The sequence below is a fragment of the Giraffa tippelskirchi genome, chromosome X, assembly GCF_054371585.1.
Source record: "Giraffa tippelskirchi isolate mGirTip1 chromosome X, T2T-mGirTip1v1.2.pri, whole genome shotgun sequence".
In the NCBI taxonomy this organism is placed as follows: Eukaryota; Metazoa; Chordata; class Mammalia; order Artiodactyla; family Giraffidae; genus Giraffa; species Giraffa tippelskirchi.
The window spans coordinates 127,672,810-127,693,072 of NC_137289.1; the positions used below are offsets into that span (position 1 = coordinate 127,672,810).

Below are 20,263 nucleotides of genomic sequence, written 5' to 3' on the forward strand. Positions count from 1 at the left end.
AACAGACCTGGGTCTAACCAGTCCCATGCCAACACACCCTTGAGCATGTTGGGGCATAATGGTGATAGATGCTATAGTATAGGACTCATGGGCCCACATCTTCGGGTGAGGATCATTGTCCTGATTTAAAGTTTCCTTGGGCAACAAGGAAGTCTGCCCTTGCTCAGTCTCATCAAAGATAGTAACTAAGAGAGCCGTTTTTCAGTTGTAAGGACTTGGGAAAAATCAATTGGAACTGGAAATGTTTTAATATTTCAGGATTTTCTGTGGAGCCAGTGTTTTCCTATTTAATCCCAGTGTCCTGGAAGACAATGACTCTCCTCTAGTGCTGACTCAGGGATCTCATCTCCACCCATCATGTGGCCCTGGCTCTCTCCAGCACACGACTCCCAAGGCTGACCTGGAGACAGTCTCTACTCCACTGAGTCATCTTCAGAAGAGAGGCCTTTCTTCCCAAAAGGGAGCTGGTCCTACTTCTAGCTGAATTTGTCATCTTTTATTGTTTTTAAAACTACATCTCACTCTCCCCATATTCCTCTGGCAAACTCTGCTCCTTGTCCAACACTTGGGATTACCACGGGTGACTCATTCCTAATATGTTTGTTCGTGTTATTATTTTTCATCCCCAATAGTTTTACTATGAGGAATCAGTACACATGTCAGCCAAATTCCACTTGTGGGCCTTAGAGGGTGCTGGGCTGCAGGTCCTCCCGTGGATGTGGAGAATAGATATTCTGATCAATGAGGAGAAGGCAGCCAAATGCCTAATGTAGTGATTTTTTTTAATTGAGATAACTTTGTTTTATTGGACTTCCCAAGTGGCACTAGTGGTAAAGAACCCACCTGCCAATGCAGGAGATGTAAGAGACTAGGGTTTGATCCCTGGGTTGGGAAGATCCCCTGGAGAAGAGCATGGCAACACACTCCAGTATTCTTCCCTGGAGAATCCCCATGGACAGAGGAGCCTGGCGGACTACAGTTCAATATTATATAAGTTTGGGGTGTACAACATTATATTTCTACTTCTGTATACACTACAGTGTGCTCACCACCAAAATTTTAATCTCTACCTGTCACTATACAGTACTTTCTTTACCCATATCACCTTCCTTCCCTTCCCCTCTAGTAACCACTACTCTGTTCTCTGTACCCACACGTTTGTTTTTGTTTGGTATGTTCACTTTTTGGGGGGGTTTGCTTGTTTTTTTTATATTCAACATACAAGAGAGATCATATGGTATTTGTCTTCTCTGTCTGACTTATTTCACTCAGCATAATACCCTCAAGGTCCATCCATGTAGTCATAAATGGCAAGATTATATCCTTTTTTATGGCTAAGATAGTTTTTCCTTTTAATAGTTTTAAAAGGAAATTGTCATTTTAGAGTTTATAACCTGTTTGGGAAAAAGAACAAACTCAGTCACTGTTGGGATTTAAAGAGAGGGAGAGGTTAGAGAGGATTTTAGACAGAACTCTTTTAGTTGCCAGTTACATGTACAGCACTGAAAGTAGCTTAAGTCAAAATAAGAATCTGGGGTGCAAATAGTGGAGATTCACAGAGTGGGAGAACTGTGTGAATCAGGGAATCCCCTGGAGCCTGGAGTCGGAAGCCACTCCTAAGAGTCACTCTGTCTCCTGTTCTTGATTCAGGAAAAAAAGAAAAACCTCTGGGTGTCTGTGGGTTGGCTCTACGTTCTCAGGTTTCTATGAGTGGCAGGAACACAGCTGCCAGTGTCTCTAGTAGACAAGGAATTTAAATCAGCTATTATAGCTCTGATGAAGGTCGCAGGAAGCAGCTGTGGAGGTTTTCCCAAGGAGGCCCCCATGTCTATGGGAAGTTCTCAAGCACTTCCTCAACTGCCTCTCCCTGTCTTGCTTGAGAATCCGAGGCACTCATAGGGCTATAGCTATCAGCAGAAGCCACGGGATTTACCAACGGCTTCTACAGCAACCGCCAACATGTACAGTTCTATGCCTTGGAAGGGGCTCTGCCAAGGGAAATCTCGAGTGGCTGCCTATGCAGTGACATCTCAGCCTGGAATCTATGGACTTGGCAAGTCAGAAGCCATTGTTCTCTGTAACACCGAGGTGTTCCTGAGGCCATCTCTGGTATCAGCAAGTGGGAGGTAACCTTGCCTCACAGCTGCAGACCGCTTAACCATGTACCCACGGCAGGCCGGTATGGTGACTCTGTGACTGAGGATAGACAGTGGTACATACAGAGAGGTCAAAGTAGAACAAACATGGTGAGCTGATAAGATGGTGGAACAAGCAATTTAACTAGGCAGAGATTACTGAAATGTCCATGTAAGCAAGTGTGGCAGCCCATGGGTTTGCTCTCGGAGACAAGAACCACCACATAGACTGAAATCAGCTCACTGGCCTGGGCATACCCTCCAAACCACTGATTTAGGCATGTATCAGACACCTGACCAGATCTGTGCTAGAAAGAAATCTGTCATGTTTCCAGTGAAGAGTATCTTTGATAATCCAGTGTTTAAGACAGTGCCTAGCACACGGTGGGCACCAATATCTGTGGAATGACTAAGCCAATACTCTAGGGAAGGAAAGTGCTGTCTGAGTGAAGAGATGATGATGACAGTCATGGGATCAGCATGCAGCAAGTGTTTGCTCTATGCCAAGCATGGAGCTAAACAATTATATGAATTATCTCACTTAATTTCCCCAGCACGCCTACGAGTTAGGTTCTATTATTGTCTTCATTTTAACATATGAGGACAGTGAGGCACAGGAAGTTTCAAGAGATGTATAATTTGTTGTTTCTGCATCCTTTTGGCTACTTGATCCACTAAAGCTGGAAAATAAAGAGCATAAACTGGAATCACTGCTCCCAGAGTCTTGCATGGGCATGTACCTCCAAATGGGACTTCGCAGGTAACCATTCCACTAGGTAAGACTGTAGTCCCCTAAAACTGTGCTCAGTAACAGAAAATGGAATATTCATGAAGACACTGAATGAAAACACAAAAACCACACTCAAATAATAAACCAGCGGACAAGTTATTATACAGCAGAGCTGAGAGCTGCTGACGTGGGGTGGGATGCTAGTGGGATGCCAGGAGAAACTCTTTTAAATGCCAGGAGAAACTCTCATAAAGAATGCTTTTGAAGCAGAAATGAAAGGACACTTCCCTGCAAAGGCATTGGAAAGAGCATAAACCAAACAGCTGAGTCACATACTACAAATTCCAGCTGCAGCTCTGAAATAAAAAGAAGCTTTCAAAGAGATGGTGGGAAAAGATAGGTCTTTTCTGTCATATCCAGTGGCAAGTTCAATCAGCAGTAATGTCACAATCAGCCACAGACTTGAGTCTAGAGGCTGAGTGGTCACCGAGGGAGCACCCCAAGGTCCTTTTTGGCACATTTTATAAACAGAATGCTAAAGCGTTGAAAACTAACTTGGCAATAGGGAAGAGAGGACAGAGACCTAGATTTACTTGACTTGAATAATCTGTACTATCAGAGATGGCAGAGATTTAGATGCTTGCATTGAAATTGACATGTGAAACTTACTGCAGTAATAAGTATGACTTCAGTGTTTATTTCTGCCTTTCATACAAGAAAGGCTTTGAAGGCCGATGCAGTACAAATGTGAGGTAGCTTTAGGCAAGCATTGTCCTGTGCGGTTATAGGGTTATAAATCATTTGGCACTGGCTCTCACACTAACCTGGGACAAATCTGATCTCTCTAATTTGGCAAAACTTCATAGTTTCACACAGCACTCTAAATCAAGGACCAATCATTTTCTTCCTGTAAAGAGCCTGTAAAGATAGCAAATAGTTAAGGCTTTTTGAGACTTATATTGTCTATGTTGCATATTCTTCATCGTTTCTATTTTTTTTTAAACCCTTCTTTAAAGAAAGTAAGTGAAGTCGCTCAGTCGTGTCCAACTCTTTGCGACCCCATGGACTGTAGCCTACCAGTCTCCTCTGTCCATGAGATTTCCCAGGCAAGAATACTGGAGTGGGTTGTCATGCCCTTCTCCAGGACATCTTCCCAACCCAGGGATTGAACCCGGGTCTCCCACATTGTAGGCAGACGCTTTATCGTCTGAGCCACCAGGGAAGTCTAAGTCCCTTTAAAAATATACAAAACATTCTGAGCTCAAGAGCCATACAAAAATAGGTCACTGGCTGGATTTGGTCCTCAGGATACAGTGTGCCATCCTTTTACTAAATCACTGAGGAAGTGGTTGTGTGGGTGAGAAGTGTGCATCGAGGTATGTACATAATATACCTAATTGAAGAGACACATGCTTTCATGTACATGTTAAGTATGTGAATTTGTTTTTTTTTTTTTCTCTTTTCCTTTAGAAAATAAATTCCTCTGGTGTAGAGACTTCACTAGTATTTTTACAGTTCTCCAAAACAGCAAGAAATGAATTCTACACAAAGCAGATCTCAATAAATACCCACTGACAGACTACTATAAAGAAAATAGCCTATGTTAATAGACCATGGCTGGGGAAAATCTCAGTTTTCCTTTTTCAGAAGAAAAAATGCCAAGTTTTCTTTCTACTTAACATCTAAGGATATGTGATGTGTGTTGTTTTACTGTATGTGCACCTGGTAACACTATTATCATCATCAACATCAACATTACAATTTTAACGTCTTATTTCACATATTATGGTTTTCAAAACACTTCCTATGCATTATCCTATTAGTCTTGACATCAGAAATACTATGCATTTTCACAGATATTTCCACATTAAGAGAAAATATTAAACAGATTTCAAAAGCTCCAAATTTCCCGATGCCAAAATTTAACTAACAACTCAAAATCTACCTACAAAATCAACACAAAATTTACTATCTAGCATGATAAAGAACAAAGCAAAGAAATATGAAAGATGTTTATTTTTTCTATGTAATTATCTGAGTATCTAATTTGATCAAGGAAAAGGACTGAAGAGCTCAGAAGACAAACTATATATAGGAACTAGAGTCTCACTAACTTTCCATTTTCTAGATGGTTTTTTTTTTTTGGTCATACCTTGACTGCAGAATCTGGTTGGGTTTTTCTGCCTCCAGGCTTTATTTATTTATTATCACTGCATTGAAGGGCCATGTATTCTCATCATGCATTTTTAAAAACTACTGCTGAGACATTTTCACATTGAGTACTGTAATAAACATTTTATTATTGAACTCCAGTATGTTCTCCTTCCTTCTAAAGATACCTAAAGTTATATATCACTGGGAATAAAAATACAGTCTTATTGCTGCAGAAAGGTTTTATTTACTAGAGTTCAAAATGCCAGCATTATGAGAAAAGCTATCATACAAGATGTTGACAAGAAAAGTCAATATGCACTACCCAGTTTGCGCTCCACAATTTTTTGTGCTGTTACTCATAGTTGGGGCATGCGGTTCTCATAAACTTCCCTTCAAATTGCCACCTCATTACACTTTTGGCTTCAAAGGCAATTTTCAAGGTTGAGAAATGAAAGGAATGGGACACAGTGATAGAACAACTCTATCTCATCATTATTCTCACTTTGTGGTAGTTCTTGGTCTTGCTCTGGTACTAACTTCACCAATGTATCTTTTTACCCAGTTCTACAGTCCAGAACTGGGTACTCTTTGGAAGGAAAGTTATGACCAACCTAGAGAGCATATTAAAAAGCAGAGACATTACTTTGCCAACAAAGGTCCGTCTAGTCAAGGCTATGGTTTTTCCAGTAGTCATGTATGGATGTGACAGTTGGACTGTGAAGAAAGCCGAGCGCTGAAGAATTGATGTTTCTGAACTGTGGTGTTGGGGAAGACTCTTGAGAGTCCCTTGGACTGCAAGGAGAGCCAACCAGTCCATCCTAAAGGAGATCAGTCCTGGGTGTTCACTGGAAAGACTGATGTTGAAGCTAAAACTCCAATACTTTGGCCACCTCATGTGAAGAGTTGACTCATTGGAAAAGACCCTGATGCTGGGAAGGATTGGGGTCAGGAAGAGAAGGGGACGACAGAGGATGAGATGGCTGGATGGCATCACTGACTCGATGGACATGAGTTTGGGTAAACTCCAGGAGTTACTGATGGACAAGGAGGCCTGGTGTGCTGCGATTCATGGGGTCGCAAAGAGTCAGACACGACTGAGCGACTGAACTGAACAGTCCAGAAATTCATGTGTCTCTCTCCTTCCTTTTGTCACTAAAGGTACATAGGAAGTATGTTTGTAATATATACTTATAACCCTTTTACACAGTAGAAGTTCTCAGTTGCTTCCCAAACTACATCTAAATACCTGTTCCTTGTTTTCAAGAGCTTTTGTAATTTTTGTTTTAAAAATTGACATGCAATTGACACATAACATTATATTAGTCTCCTATACACAACAAGATGATTAGATATCTTTATATATTGAGAAATGCTCACCACAACGAGTCTAGATAACATCCATCGCTACACAGTTACACAATTTTTTCTTGAGATGAGAACTTTCCAGATCTACTCTCTTAGCAATGTTCAAATTTGCAATATAGTGTTATTACCATGTCTGTATGCTACATCCCATGACTTAATCTTCTTTATATCTTTTAAGGACTTTCACCCATTTCACCTGAGCCCCACCCCCTGCCTCTGGCAAGGTCTTTCATAACCCAGTGCTTCTTCCTATCTAAGTTAACACCTTTCTATACATAAACCTGGTAAATCTTGTAGATCTTGAAGGTGAAGTTCATTTCCTGAGAAGAGTCTCACTATCAACTGCTGATAATGGATATAGGTTGAGTTCAGAATCTGTTAGAGGAATGAGAACAAATAAACCACCAATAGTCTTTTCCCATGCCATCACCCACTTAGTACAGAGGAGGCATATCTAGGATAAACATCGATGAGATCATTCTCCCTTCTGTCTCTTCTTTTCCTTTCTAAAGGTGACCTCAGTCAGGGCTCTGGGTCCATTCCAGAAGCTGTGACTTCAGATTCTTAAGAGTGAAACATCCACAAGTCATATCATATTTTTCTTGCCATGACAACTATATAGCTTCATTTTAATGCGCCATTATGCTAACAGAGTCTCTCTTTGTTCTAACAAGTAAAAAAAGGTGAAGAACATCTTGCCACGTTTATCCCCAAATAACCTTTCCACTTTGTTGGTATGATTACCTCACGGACACCTGAAGGCTTCGGGTTTATTCTTCATTTACCGGCTAAGTTAATGTGTTTTCCTTGCCCGGAATCCCTCTTCTCCTGCGTGTCTTCCAGTCCTTCAGAGCCTGGCTCCACGTCGGCCCTCATGTAAACTTCAGTATCAGTTATCTATCATTGTATAACATTCACCCCAAACTTAGTGGTATCAGAAAACATTTATTATGCCTGAGATTTTATGGGTCAGGAATCTGGGCAGGGACCACCAGGGATAGATAGTTTTCATTCCACAATAACTAGGGTCTTAGTTGGGTGGTATGAATGCCTAGAGAGGCCTGTGATAGTTCAGTTAGGGTCCTATGTCTGAGGTTTTGGCTGTGGCTGCTGGCTGGCTATCTTCCTTATTTTTCACATCACATTTGTTGCAGCTGGAATGTCTAACAAAGCTTCTCCATTTTCATGTCTGGTGTCTCAATGGCTAGAATGTTGAGGCTAAAGAAATATGTTTTCATGTAGCCTTTCCATGATGATGCTGATGCTCCAATACTTTGGCCACCTGATCTAAAGAGCAGACTTATTGAAAAAGACCCTGATACTGGGAGCCAGACATCCTGGAATGCGAAGTCAGGTGGGCCTTAGAAAGCATCATTATGAACAAAGCTAGTGGAGGTGATGGAATTCCAGTTGAGCTATTTCAAATCCTGAAATACGATGCGTGAAACTGCTGCACTCAATATGCCAGCAAATTTGAAAATTCAGCAGTGGCCACAGGACTGGAAAAGGTCAGTTTTCATTCCAATCCCAAGGAAAGGCAATGCCAAAGAATACTCGAACTACCGCACAATTGCACTCATCTCACACACTAGCAAAGTAATGCTCAAAATTCTTCAAGCCAGGCTTCAACAGTACATGAACCATGAACTTTCAGACATTCAAGCTGGTTTTAGAACAGGCAGAGGAACCAGAGATCAAATTGCCAATATCCGTTGGATCATCAAAAAAGCAAAGCAAGAGTGTTCCAGAAAATCCTGCTTTATTGACTATGCCAAAGACTTTGACTGTATGGATCTCAACGAACTGTGGAAAATTCTTCAAGAGATGGGAATATCAGACCACCTAACCTGCCTCCTGAGAAATCTGTACACAGGTCAAGAAGCAATAGTTAGAACTGGATATGAAACAACAGACTGGTTCCAAATCGGGAAAGGAGTATGTCAAGGCCGTATATTGTCATCCTGCTTACTTAACTTACATGTAGAGTACATCATGAGAAATGTTGGAATAGATGAAGCACAAGCTGGAATCAAGATTGCTGGGAGAAATACCAATAACCTCAGATATGCAGATGACACCACCCTTATGGCAGAAAGCAGATAAGAACTAAAGAGCCTCTTGGTGAATGTGAAAGAGGAGAGTGAAAAAGTTGGCTTAAAACTCAACACTCAGAAAACGAACATCATGGCATATAGTCCTATCACTTCATGGCAAATAGATGAGGAAATAGTGGAAACAGTGGCTGACTTTATTTTTTTCGGCTCCAAAATCACTGCAGATGGTGATCGCAGCCATGAAATTAAAAGACGCTTACTCTTTGGAAGGAAAGTTACGACCAACCTAGACAGCATATTAAAAAGCAGAGACATTACTTTGCCAACAAAGGTCTGTCTAGTCAAAGGTATGGTTTTTCCAGTAGTCACGTATGGATGTGAGAGTTGGACTATAAAGAAAGCTGAGTGCCGAAGAATTGATGCTTTTGAACTGTGGTGTTGGAGTAGACTCTTGAGAGTCTTTTGAACTGCAAGGAGATCCAACCAGTCCATCCTAAAGGAAATTAGTCCTAAATATTCATTGGAAGGACTGATGTTGAAGCTGAAACTCCAATACTTTGGCCACCTGATGTGAAGAACTGACTCATTTGAAAAGACTCTGATGCTGGGAAGGATTGAAGGTTGGAGGAGAAGGGGATGACAGAGGATGAGATGGTTACATGGCATCACCAACTCAATGGACATGAGTTTGAGTGAACTCCAGGAGTTGGTGATGGACATGGAGGCCTGGTGTGCTGCAGTCCATGGGGTCACAAAGAGTCGGACATGACTGAGTGACTGAACTGATGCTGGGAAAGATTGAGGGCAGGAGGAGAAGGAGAAGACAGAGGATGAGACGGTTGGATGGTATCACCAACTCAATGTACGTGAGTTTGGGAGATAGTGAAGGACAGGGAAGGCTGGTGTGCTGCAGTTGATGGGGTTGCAAAGAGTCAGACATATGAACTACAAATTGGCACTTAGCAGGAGCATTGCCAAGGACTGAACAACAAAGGCATTAGCCATCTGCCTCAAGGGAGGTTGAACCCCATGCTGCTATAGCTGGTGACCTTCAACAACCCCTGAGGGAGGTCAGGGTGGAGTGAGGCACTCTGTGCTCCAGGGAATCTGGTGGCACAGGTCTTTAGATAGTTGGATGTTTTTAGGAACAGATATTATGATCTCAATCCTTGCATCTCCTCATATCTAGGAGGAGAAGGCAATGGCACCCCACTCCGGTACTCTTGCCTGGAAAATCCCATGGACGGAGGAGCCTGGTAGGCTACAGTCCATGGGGTCGCACAGAGTCGGACATGACTGAAGCGACTTAGCAGCAGCAGCAGCAGCAGCAGCATATCTAGGAAGCACTAAATCCCTTCATGGTGACATCAGATCCTCATGACTAACAAAAACCTTTTGTAAAATGAGAGTTTCATGGTATTGAACTCCCCCTTCACCAAAATCTTATATGTTGAGTTTCCCCCACTGCCGCTTTGGAGCAGTCTCTCAGAGCTATCTGAGATGCTGCCTCCTGGGCTGCAGTCCTCATTTTGCGCCAAATAAAACTTAACTCACCACTCTCAAGTTGTACATCTTTTTTAGTCAACAGTTATGGTGACTGGCAAAGTGACCTAGAGTGGACTTCCTTCCTTCGACTGGACTCCACAAGGAACGGGAGCTTTGGTGCCAGCAGCGGCCCCTGTGCCCATCTGCCTCCTTGGGGAGTGCAGACGAATTTGGTTAAGTCTCTCCTGGTTCTCAAATCTCCCATACTGGTTGAGATTCTGAGTTTTATTTGGTGGTGGAGCAGGTTACCTTCCCCCTCCCAGTAGGAAAGATGCTGGGTGGGGCCCGGGTGAAACATCTGGGGCATATCCACTCATGGTCTGGACACTGAGTGGGGCTCAGCTGAAAGATACAGAGAAATTCCCACCCAGGCAAAAGATACTGGGTGGGGGGCTGGCTGAAAGATGCCAGGAGAATTACCCACCCAGTGGAAAGGCACTGGGTAGGGGGGCTCAACTGGGAAAACCAAATCAAGGAATAACTGGGCCTCAGCTGAAAGATGCCAAGGTTGCTCCATTGTAGGGGACTGAATGGTCTTGGCTGAGTGGTTAAGTAAGAAGCTGATCTGACACTTTTCTTCAGTTTGACTGCCATTATAGAATTTGTCAGGATAAAAGTGAGGAAAATAAATGAGAACTTTGCTCTGAAGAATAGGGACAAGACTCCTCCCGGCCAGTTTTGGTTTTCTCAGGTGACTGAGAAATTTACAGGAGTGGTGGAGGCCTAGTCCTCATACCATGCAGTGGTCCCATAGGGAAACCACTTCATTAATTAAAATACTTGCTTGTCCAGGGGTCACACATAAGAACTGGCCGTTCAGCGACCTGACAAGCCATGGTGGTCTTAGATTGCCGGAGGCAGGATCCGAGACACATAAGACAAGCTGAAATGACTCTGGGGTGACTCCTGGAGGAGTTAAGCTCACAAGCAACACATGGGCCCACTACACAAGTTCACTAGTGATTTTTATGCCTGACAAATTCAGCTTAAAATGGGAAACAGAATCTCTCAAAAACAGAAACAAAGGGGTGTCAGAAAGCCAGCCTCTGACTAACACTCCAGCCAGATTCATGTACAATACATATGGAACTCATACTTCCAAGTATCTAGTTAATTGGAGAAATTATATTAAAAGAGCTTTCAACCTAAAATGGCCAAGTTGGGGTTCTTTTGATATTCTAAAATTGATATTTTTGCGCGCACATTTAGAAAAGGCCGGCCATGCTTACTTTGACTGGTATCTAGAAGCTTCTAAAAGAGGAAATGGTAGAGTAACTTCTTTGCAGAAAATCAACAAGAAATTGCTTGAAACTATATCAAAACTAAAAAGGCTGCTAGCACTGACTTTGCCAGGTCACAGGTCTAGTGGAACCGGGAAGTCATGTTTGGCATTTATGCCATTTGCCTTTTGATTTCTGGGGATCACTTTACCATCTTTTTGGGGCACTCCTGCCACCTGGCTTTTGATTTCTGGGCATCTCTTTGCCTTTTGTTTTATTTGGAGTGTGACTCCTGGCTGGTGAAGTTCTGGTTTGGTTTGGTTGGTTGGTTTGGTTTGAGTGCATAGACATCTGGTACACACTGCTTGAGTTAATATGGGAATTGCTCACTCTAAGGTTCCAGACTCCACCTGGGAACCCCTTGGGAAAAAAAACAAAAACATTTTTTTTTGACTGGTCAATCTATAGCTATGACCCACTGACAAGAAAATGGCCTAAAAATATTAGATCTTTATTGACATAGAAAAGGAAAATGGACTGAAGTTCCTTTATGTCCAGGACTTCCTCCTGTAATCAACAGCCTGGGGCTGATCACACTAAAACCCCCACTTCCCCAAGGGAAAATCCTTGCTGGGAGCAATCTTCTCTTGATATCAGGGCCACAGTGAGCACTATCTGATCTAAATTTTGGCTATAAAACTATGATCACAGAAAAATACAATTTTTGACAATGTGATCACAATATTCTTTAGACTCCAGAGAAAGCATGAAGAAAAAAGATTATCTCTTTAAAAATTTTTGCCCTGAGGAAATAACTCCTTCTATACCTTTAGACCAGAGCTCTCTGGATCACTTATCTAGACTATCTCTAATTCCTGAAACCAAAAGGGAAAAAAAGGGAAACAAAGCCTTTTAAAATCTTATTCCAACCATTTTTTACAATTAGTGTGTTTTGTATTGTGATATCTGATTCATAACTAAGTTTGGAAAACAAAGCTATAGGACCTCATGTCTATTTGGATATATGTGTCTTTGTTTTTTGGATAATATTGCTGATATCAGTTTGTAAATGAGCTGTAATCTAATTTTCCTTTAAAAAAAAGTAAGCACTTACAAATCAAATAATTCTAAATACAGGAGAAATTAACCTAAATGAATTTCAGGTTCATGTGAACTGGAAAATATTCAATATTAAATACCTGATACTTAATGTTTGTTTATTGATCTAACTAATGTAGACATGTCTAAGAGTAATTAACATTAAGCAGAATATTTTCATTGTACCTAGGTTTAATATAAGTTAAATATTATTATATCTGTTACAAGTTTGTCAGCAAGGAAATTACCTTGAGTGAAGAAACTTCTAAAAAATGTAAATGAGATGTGAGCTTTTAGATAAACTCTATTAAGAATAATTATGCTTCAGGAATGTCTGTCTAAAATAGTCTCTCCAGATTGGGGCAACTTAAATTTCTAAGGGTTGTGCTAAACTAAGTGTTGGCAGTCTAGGTCATTTCCAAATAAAATAAGATTTTGAAACATTTACTACTGAACACTAATTTTCTCTTACAGAGAAACTAAAGAGATTTGGGATTAAAAATGAATGATGTTTGGTGCCATCCTAAAATGTTCTCTCTAAGAAACCAAAGATTTTAGAAATTATCACTGGTATTTATGCTCACCAATCTATAAAATGCTAATATAAAAGTCAGTTCTTGGTTGCTTAAGGGAAGTAGGAAGTGAGTTTTCAGTGAAGAAGGTATGAGGAATGGAACTGCATTTTGTGAAAGGAAAAGGAAGTAAGCTTGACTTACAGGTGGCTTTTTAGGATAGAAGAACACAGTAAACCAGACCATCTGACTTGTCTCTTGAGAAACCTGTATGCAGATCAGGAAGCAACAGTTAGAACTGAACATGGAACAACTGACTGGTTCCAAATAGGAAAAGGAGTACGTCAAGGCTGTATATTGTCACCCTGCTTATTTAACTTATATGCAGAGTACATCATGAGAAACGCTGGGCTGGAAGAAACACAAGCTGGAATCAAGATTGCTGGGAGAAATATCAATAACCTCAAATATGCAGATGACACCACCCTTATGGCAGAAAGTGAAGAAGAACTAAAGAGTCTCTTGATGAAAGTGAAAGAGGAGAGTGAAAAAGTTGGCTTAAAGCTCAACGTTCAGAAAACTAACATCATGGCATTTGGTCCCATCACTTCATGGGAAATAGATGGGGAAACAGTGGAAACAGTGGCAGACTATTTTTTGGGGGGCTCCAAAATCACTGCAGATGGTGATTGCAGCCATGAAATTAAAAGACGCTTACTCCTTGGAAGGAAGGTTATGGCCAACCTAGGTAGCATATTTAAAAGCAGAGACATTACTCTGCCAACAAAGGTCCATCTAGTCAAGGCTATGGTTTTTCCAGTGGTCATGTATGGATGTGAGAGTTGGACAGTGAAGAAAGCTGAGCGCCGCAGAATTGATGCTTTTGAACTGTGGTGTTGGAGAAGACTCTTGAGAGTCCCTTGGACTGCAAGGAGATCCAACCAGTCCATCCTAAAGGAGATCAGTCCTGGGTGTTCATTGGAAGGACTGATGTTGAAGCTGAAACTCCAATACTTTGGCCACCTCATGCGAAGAGTTGACTCATTGGAAAAGACCCTAATGCTGGGAATGATTGGGGGCAGGAGGAGAAGGGGACGACAGAGGATGAGATGGCAACCTCATAGTGGTTGGATGGCATCACTGACTCGATGGACATGGGTTTGTGTAAGCTCCGGGAGTTGGTGATGGACAGGGAGGCCTGGCGTGCTGCGATTCATGGGGTTGCAAAGAGTCGGACACGACTGAGCAACTGAACTGGAACTGGAACTTTAAAATAAAGTTAATGAAGTTAACCTTAAAGTAAGCTGGTGCAAAAATTTGAATTTAACTTTTCTCTCTGTTAAGATAACTTTTTCTTCAGATTCTGAACTGCCTTTGATAATAGATTTAAGTTTCTTTATCTCTTAAATGATCTGTTCTGAAATCCTTTATTGTTACTTTGGCTAAGTGAATAGCTATTGTTTCACAATTACCTATAATCCTATCTGACTGAGTGTTCTAAACCTTTTTGATATTTGTTGACAAAACTTCCTAAATCATTCCAGTGAAGAACTTGATTTCTGGCTAACTTTGGGATGCTTCAGGGGGCCCCTGAAACATCCCGAAGAGAGATATTACACTAATTAGGTTCATTTTGTATACAGAATTACATGGGAAGTATTGTCAAGTGAGTAATAAGTCTCGGGTTATATTGTATGGTAAATGTTACTAATATAGATATCCTAGAAACTGTATGGTGTTCCTAAAATTCTGATATGTTTGGGTATAGTGTTATCAGGCAGAATTCTAGTTACTATCTCAAAATATTGTCCTAGCACAAAGCAAGTTTTGCAAAATTTCTTTCTCTTCAAGAGGATTTATAGACAGGACTTTTGGATAAATACAAGTTTCTGAACCGAATAAAAATTCAAATGGAAAAACCTGATGACTTCACAAAGGTTAACAAAAGGACTAAATAAATTGGTGAATATGCTTATAACTTTTATGGTTTCTATCTGAAAAATTATTGATTTGAATCTGTGTATTCCAGGTGTAAGGGAAAAAAAGTCTTCCCCTTAAACTAATTATGACAGTAATTTGGTTAAATTATATTTTATAAAAAAATTGAAACATCTATCTTTTCTATCTGAACCCTCCAGAAATTGGAAGCTCTGTGTTTCCATTAGCTTTATCAGATAAGTTAGGAAGGTTATCTCAAAAACAGGTACAGAAATCTCAAGGAATTTTGCAGACCTTGAGAAGGGAGGAATCTACTTAGATCTGTTAGGCAAAATCTGTGGTAAGCCTTTGGCATGCCTTCCCTAGCCCTGAAACATTTTATTTTAAAAGTTCAGTCTGAGATGCTATAAAAGTCTCAGCAAAGCAAAAAAGCCTATGATCAATTATGGTTATATAAATCATCAGGCCAGGTTTATTGAGACCAGACCTTTGTTACAAACAAGTCTTAATTTGGTTATATTTGGTAAAAATGATGGTGATTTTAGGGAGAAAAAGATGTTTCAATGAATGTTAAATCCCAGTTTGTTAATGGAGGTCTGTATCTACTAACACTCTTTTCCTGGATAGTTCTTTGCTGTTAGAGTATATTAATGTAAAATTTAATTGAATTATTGAAGGACACTCTACGGTTGTTTCTGAAGCTTATCTCAGCAATCTGTCTTTGGATGAAGATCAGATGCCTCATACATGACCTACAACCAAGACTGGAAAAAAACATAATTTAAGGAACTGTCTGCAACCTGGATAGAAGAACCTTTCTATCAGGTACTCTTAACTAGCTCATGCCCAGTGAAATTGAAGGGAAATTGACTCTTGGGTTAACTCCCACTTTCAAAGGCCCCTAAGCTGGACTGGTCTATAGAGAGGCCTACTGACCTCAAACTCACCTTAAAACAATACTCAAACAGAGGAAACTACACTACACTAGGATGAGAAGACGACGACATCAGAAGTAGACAGCGTGCCCAAGATGCTGATCTGACTCATATGATCATTTATAATGTTCTTGATTCCTTGGACCTATGCCTATCAATCAAATGTTTTATATCATGGACACGATTCTATGCTAGTTTAAAGCTCAATCCAATTGTTTGGTTGTGGCCAATTACCTGTGTCTACTATTTCTGGGTTACCTTGGTGGATTTCTGTTCTCTAGGGCTCTGATTGGATACCCCCTAAGGAATTATTTTAGATGAGTGTTCAGTCCTGTTCTATCTTCATGATATTACTAGAAGGGATCCTCTCACCAGCCAGTTAATAATACCTGCTCTGATGCTGGCCATAGAGTTAAGTTTTCTCTTAGGGTCATTCAAACTCAGAGTGAGGAGCTAAGTCTCAATAAAAAAATTAACCTCGCATCTATTAAAAGGAAAACTCCCACAATTATGGGGTGGATCTACATGGTTAACAGCAGGCTATGATCATTTAAGTTTAAAAGCTCCTCTATGTTGGGAAGGGTTAAATCATAATAAAAATGGTCAACTTGGTAATTATGAGACAAGGCTGGGTGCTTTATGAAATATGCCTATTATTACCCTTAGAGAGAGTATTTGGTGTGGAACTCAGTGGATTTGTGGTACTAATTTATGGCCTTCACATCTACAGGGATGGATATGAAGGTGTAGCCTGGGATTCCCATGAATTTAAGGTCATATATGTTAACAAATTAGAGGTAACCCCAACCAATCTACCATTGGTTTGATCCCATTGGGTCAAAGATCTGTATTCTACTGGCATGACCATTTAGCAGCTTTTTTTGGTGTGTATGTGCCTTTGTTGGTGTTAGAGGATGTAATTGGCCATATCAAAGCCTTAACAACTTTCATAAGCTCTAAATGATAGTAACCAGGCTATTAGCTTATTGAATTCTGAGATCTCTATGATGAGAAAGGCAGTGCTACACAACTGCAAGGCCCTTGACACCTTACAGGATCTCAGGGAGATATCTGTGCTATAATTCAAAGTGAACGCTATATTTTCATACCTGATAAATCCTGTAATGTAACACATTTGATGAACCACATGAAAAATCAGATTTCTGCTTTAAGTGACCCATTCCCTAGTCTTGATGATCTTTAAAAAAAAAAAACTGGTTTGGTGTGGGAGGCTCATGGCTAAAGTATTTACTTTTAATTCCACCAATGTTATTAACTATACCATTTGTATTTTGCTTGTTTCACAAAATTACTATTTCTTGTATTACCAAGTGTATGACTGAGCCTCCAACGAAAATAATGATGACTAGACTTGAAGCAGTTGATCAAATGTATAGATGTAAAGCTCGATATATGATCAATGATTGTAATAGTGTAACTCTGGATATGGGAAGATGCAACGAAAGGGGAATACTTTCCTAGACCATAACTAGAAGACAGGTGTCCAGAGATCTTTGACGATTAAGACCTAGTCCAGTAATAGCACACTGAGTGGCCTATCAACAAAATCCTTCTTCAGAACTGCAGCAATGAGGGACAAAATGGTCATGAAATGCCCCCCAAAGTACGGTCGGATTTATGACCACAAGGGGGTCGTGTCGACTACAAATTGGCACTTAGCAAGAGCATTGCCAAGGACTGAACAACAAGCATTAGCCATCTGCCTCTACGGAGATTGAACCCCATGCTGCTATAGCTGGTGACCTTCAACAACCCCTGAGGGAGGTCAGGGTGGAGTGAGGCACTCTGTGCTCCAGGGAATCTGGTGGCACAGGTCTTTAGATAGTTGGATGTTTTTAGGAACAGATTTTATGACCTCAATCCTTGCATTTCCTCATATCTAGAGAAGCAATAAATCCCTTCATGGTGACATCAGATCTCATGACTAACAGAAACCTTTTGTAAAATGAGAGCTTCATGGTATTGAACTTCCCCTTCACCAAAACCTTATATGTTGAGTTTCCCCCACTGCCGCTTTGGAGCAGTCTCTCAGAGCTATCTGAGATGCTGCTTCCCGGGCTGCAGTCCTCATTTTGCCCCAAATAAAACTTAACTCACAACTCTCAAGTTGTACATCTTTTTTAGTCGACAGACATGACTTAATGACTGCACAACAACAACACATCTTTCCATGAGGTTAGTTTGGATTCCCTCACAACAATGGAAGTCTCAGGATACTCAGACTTCTTTTCTGGTTCCCCCAGAGCATTAAGAATGCAAAAAGAGGCTATCCCGGTGGGCTGTGCACAGTGGTGTTTGAATGGCCATTCTTGCATCTCGGCCGGGGAGCGAGGGATAGCCTGGGCTGCGGGGTTGCAGTCAGTGCCTGGGCTGGGCGGAGGTGCCGGATACAATGAGGCACCAGTATTTAAGAGATTATGGCATCTGAAACCCACAATGATAAAAAAAATGCAACTTTTGTAATAATACTGAGGATCATTCCACTGATCTTCCTAGGAAAAGGACCTCTAATTTCACTAATAAGAACATGAAGGAGGTTAAGAAATATCCAAAACAGTTGGCTTCTTACTAGAACAGTTGGACAAGCTGTGAAAAGCCCAGATAAACTATGTAAGGTTTATAGAAGAAAGAAAGTTCATCATCCTATTCAAAATCCTTGTTACAGAAAAAAGCAGCCCCCTAAAAGTAGGAGCTGTGTCATGGCAAATAAAGAAAATGAACTGGCTTGTGCAGGCCACCTCCTTGAAAAATTATGGCATGATAGTTGAACATATTTGATTAACTCCAGTAATTCTGGTTCTTCACAGACAGAAAGCTCATCATGCAAATATAGTGGCTTTTTTCCTGAGGTTTCTCAGGACCATGAAACAATGGCACAGGTTTTATTCAGCAGGAATTTGAGATTGAATGTAGCTTTAACTTTCTGGAGAAAGAGAAGTATCAGTGAACTTGTAGCATATTTGATAAGGATAGAGGACCTTGGAGTTGTGGTGGATTGCCTTCCCGTGCTCACCAAGAGTTTACAGGAAGAAAAACAGTACATCTCACTTGGCTGCTGGGTAGATTTGTTGCCTCTAGTAAAGTCACTGCTGCTGCTGCTAAGTCGCTTCAGTCGTGCCCGACTCTGTGCGACCCCATAGACGGCAGCCCGTCAGGCTCCACCGTCCCTGGGATTCTCCAGGCAAGAACACTGGAGTGGGTTGCTATTTCCTTCTCCAATGCATGAAAGGGAAAAGTGAAAGTGAAGTTGCTCAGTCGTGTCCGACTCTTTGCGACCCCATGGACTTCAGCCCACCAGGCTCCTCTGTCCATGGGAGTTTCCAGGCAAGAGTACTGGCGTGGGTTGCCATTGCCTTCTCCAAATTTGAAGAATATATAATAGTTTGGTTTAAACTGGCTTCAGGCAGTCATAAAAAGGTGGTGGTCAGAACTATCATCCAAAACAGAAATTGTGAACGACAGAAAATATTCAGATTTTAAAACAGCAATTAAGTGGGTTGTGGGAACAGGAAAACCATCTTACTTTGGTTCCCGGATATACTGGTAATATAGCCAAGGATGTAGATGCTTAATTATTACAGTTGCATTGAGAGACTTCATCTACAGCATTTGGCTATTCAAAACATCCCTGGACTATATGATTTCCCCAAAAATATCCCATCTGAGAACTATGAAAGAAATCAAAACCACTTTTTCCTTTAAAAAAACCGCATAATAAAACCACTAATGAAATGCTACCGAGCCACTTCACATTGAAGCGGAAGAAGATCCAAAAGGAGCAGCTTCAGCTTCAATGAGGTGAAAGTACACTATGAAGATTGTTCACCTTTGCTGCGTTTGGGATTTATATGGTTATTTAGCAACACTGTTTAAGAACTACTGGATGTTAATGCAACCCTGCATAAGAATATAATTTATACTATGTGAAAAATAAGACAGGACTTATTACTAGGAATCACAAAGACCAATCATCATTACTTTTTTTAAAGATTGTGTTTTATAAGAAAACACTTAAATGTGTGCAGCTACTATTTTACGTTGAAAAAAGTTTAAACCATTATAGCAAATAATCAGTATTAAAAGTTTGTTGTCGACACTGAGATACTCTGTATGCAAAATTCCTTAATTATTAATAAGCCAATGTGTATGATACCAATATCTGTTTAAGAAAAGTAAAAGCAACCATGCTTCTGGCATGATAAAATCATGGAATTAAATCAGAGGTTTCCATTCATATAGAATGTTGTTGTTAAAACTTATTCCACACCATTCTTAAAACTTGAGAATATTTTCAGTATCTCTGATTTTTTTTTTGCCAGAATCATGTCATGTATGTATGTATGTATGTTATTCCTGCATATAAGAAAAAGATGAATCTGTATTTGTATGAATGCTTAACTGGAAATGTCTATGGAATTGTAATAATTTATATTTACTTTTTATTGTATATGATTTCTGATATTTTCAGTTCTGTATCATTAAAGTGTTCTTCATTTGAGTAAATTCACTAAATATTTCTAAAAAAAAAAAAGAGTGTAAAAAGGCCATCAAAATAG

The 20,263-nt window shown here is 40.4% G+C and overlaps 1 pseudogene; it reads left to right on the forward strand.

Moving 5' to 3' along the window:
• The first annotated feature begins 18,124 nt into the window (after window positions 1-18,124).
• LOC145535801 (KATNB1-like protein 1) lies at window positions 18,125-19,297 on the forward strand (annotated as a pseudogene).
• Window positions 19,298-20,263: the final 966 nt, after the last annotated feature.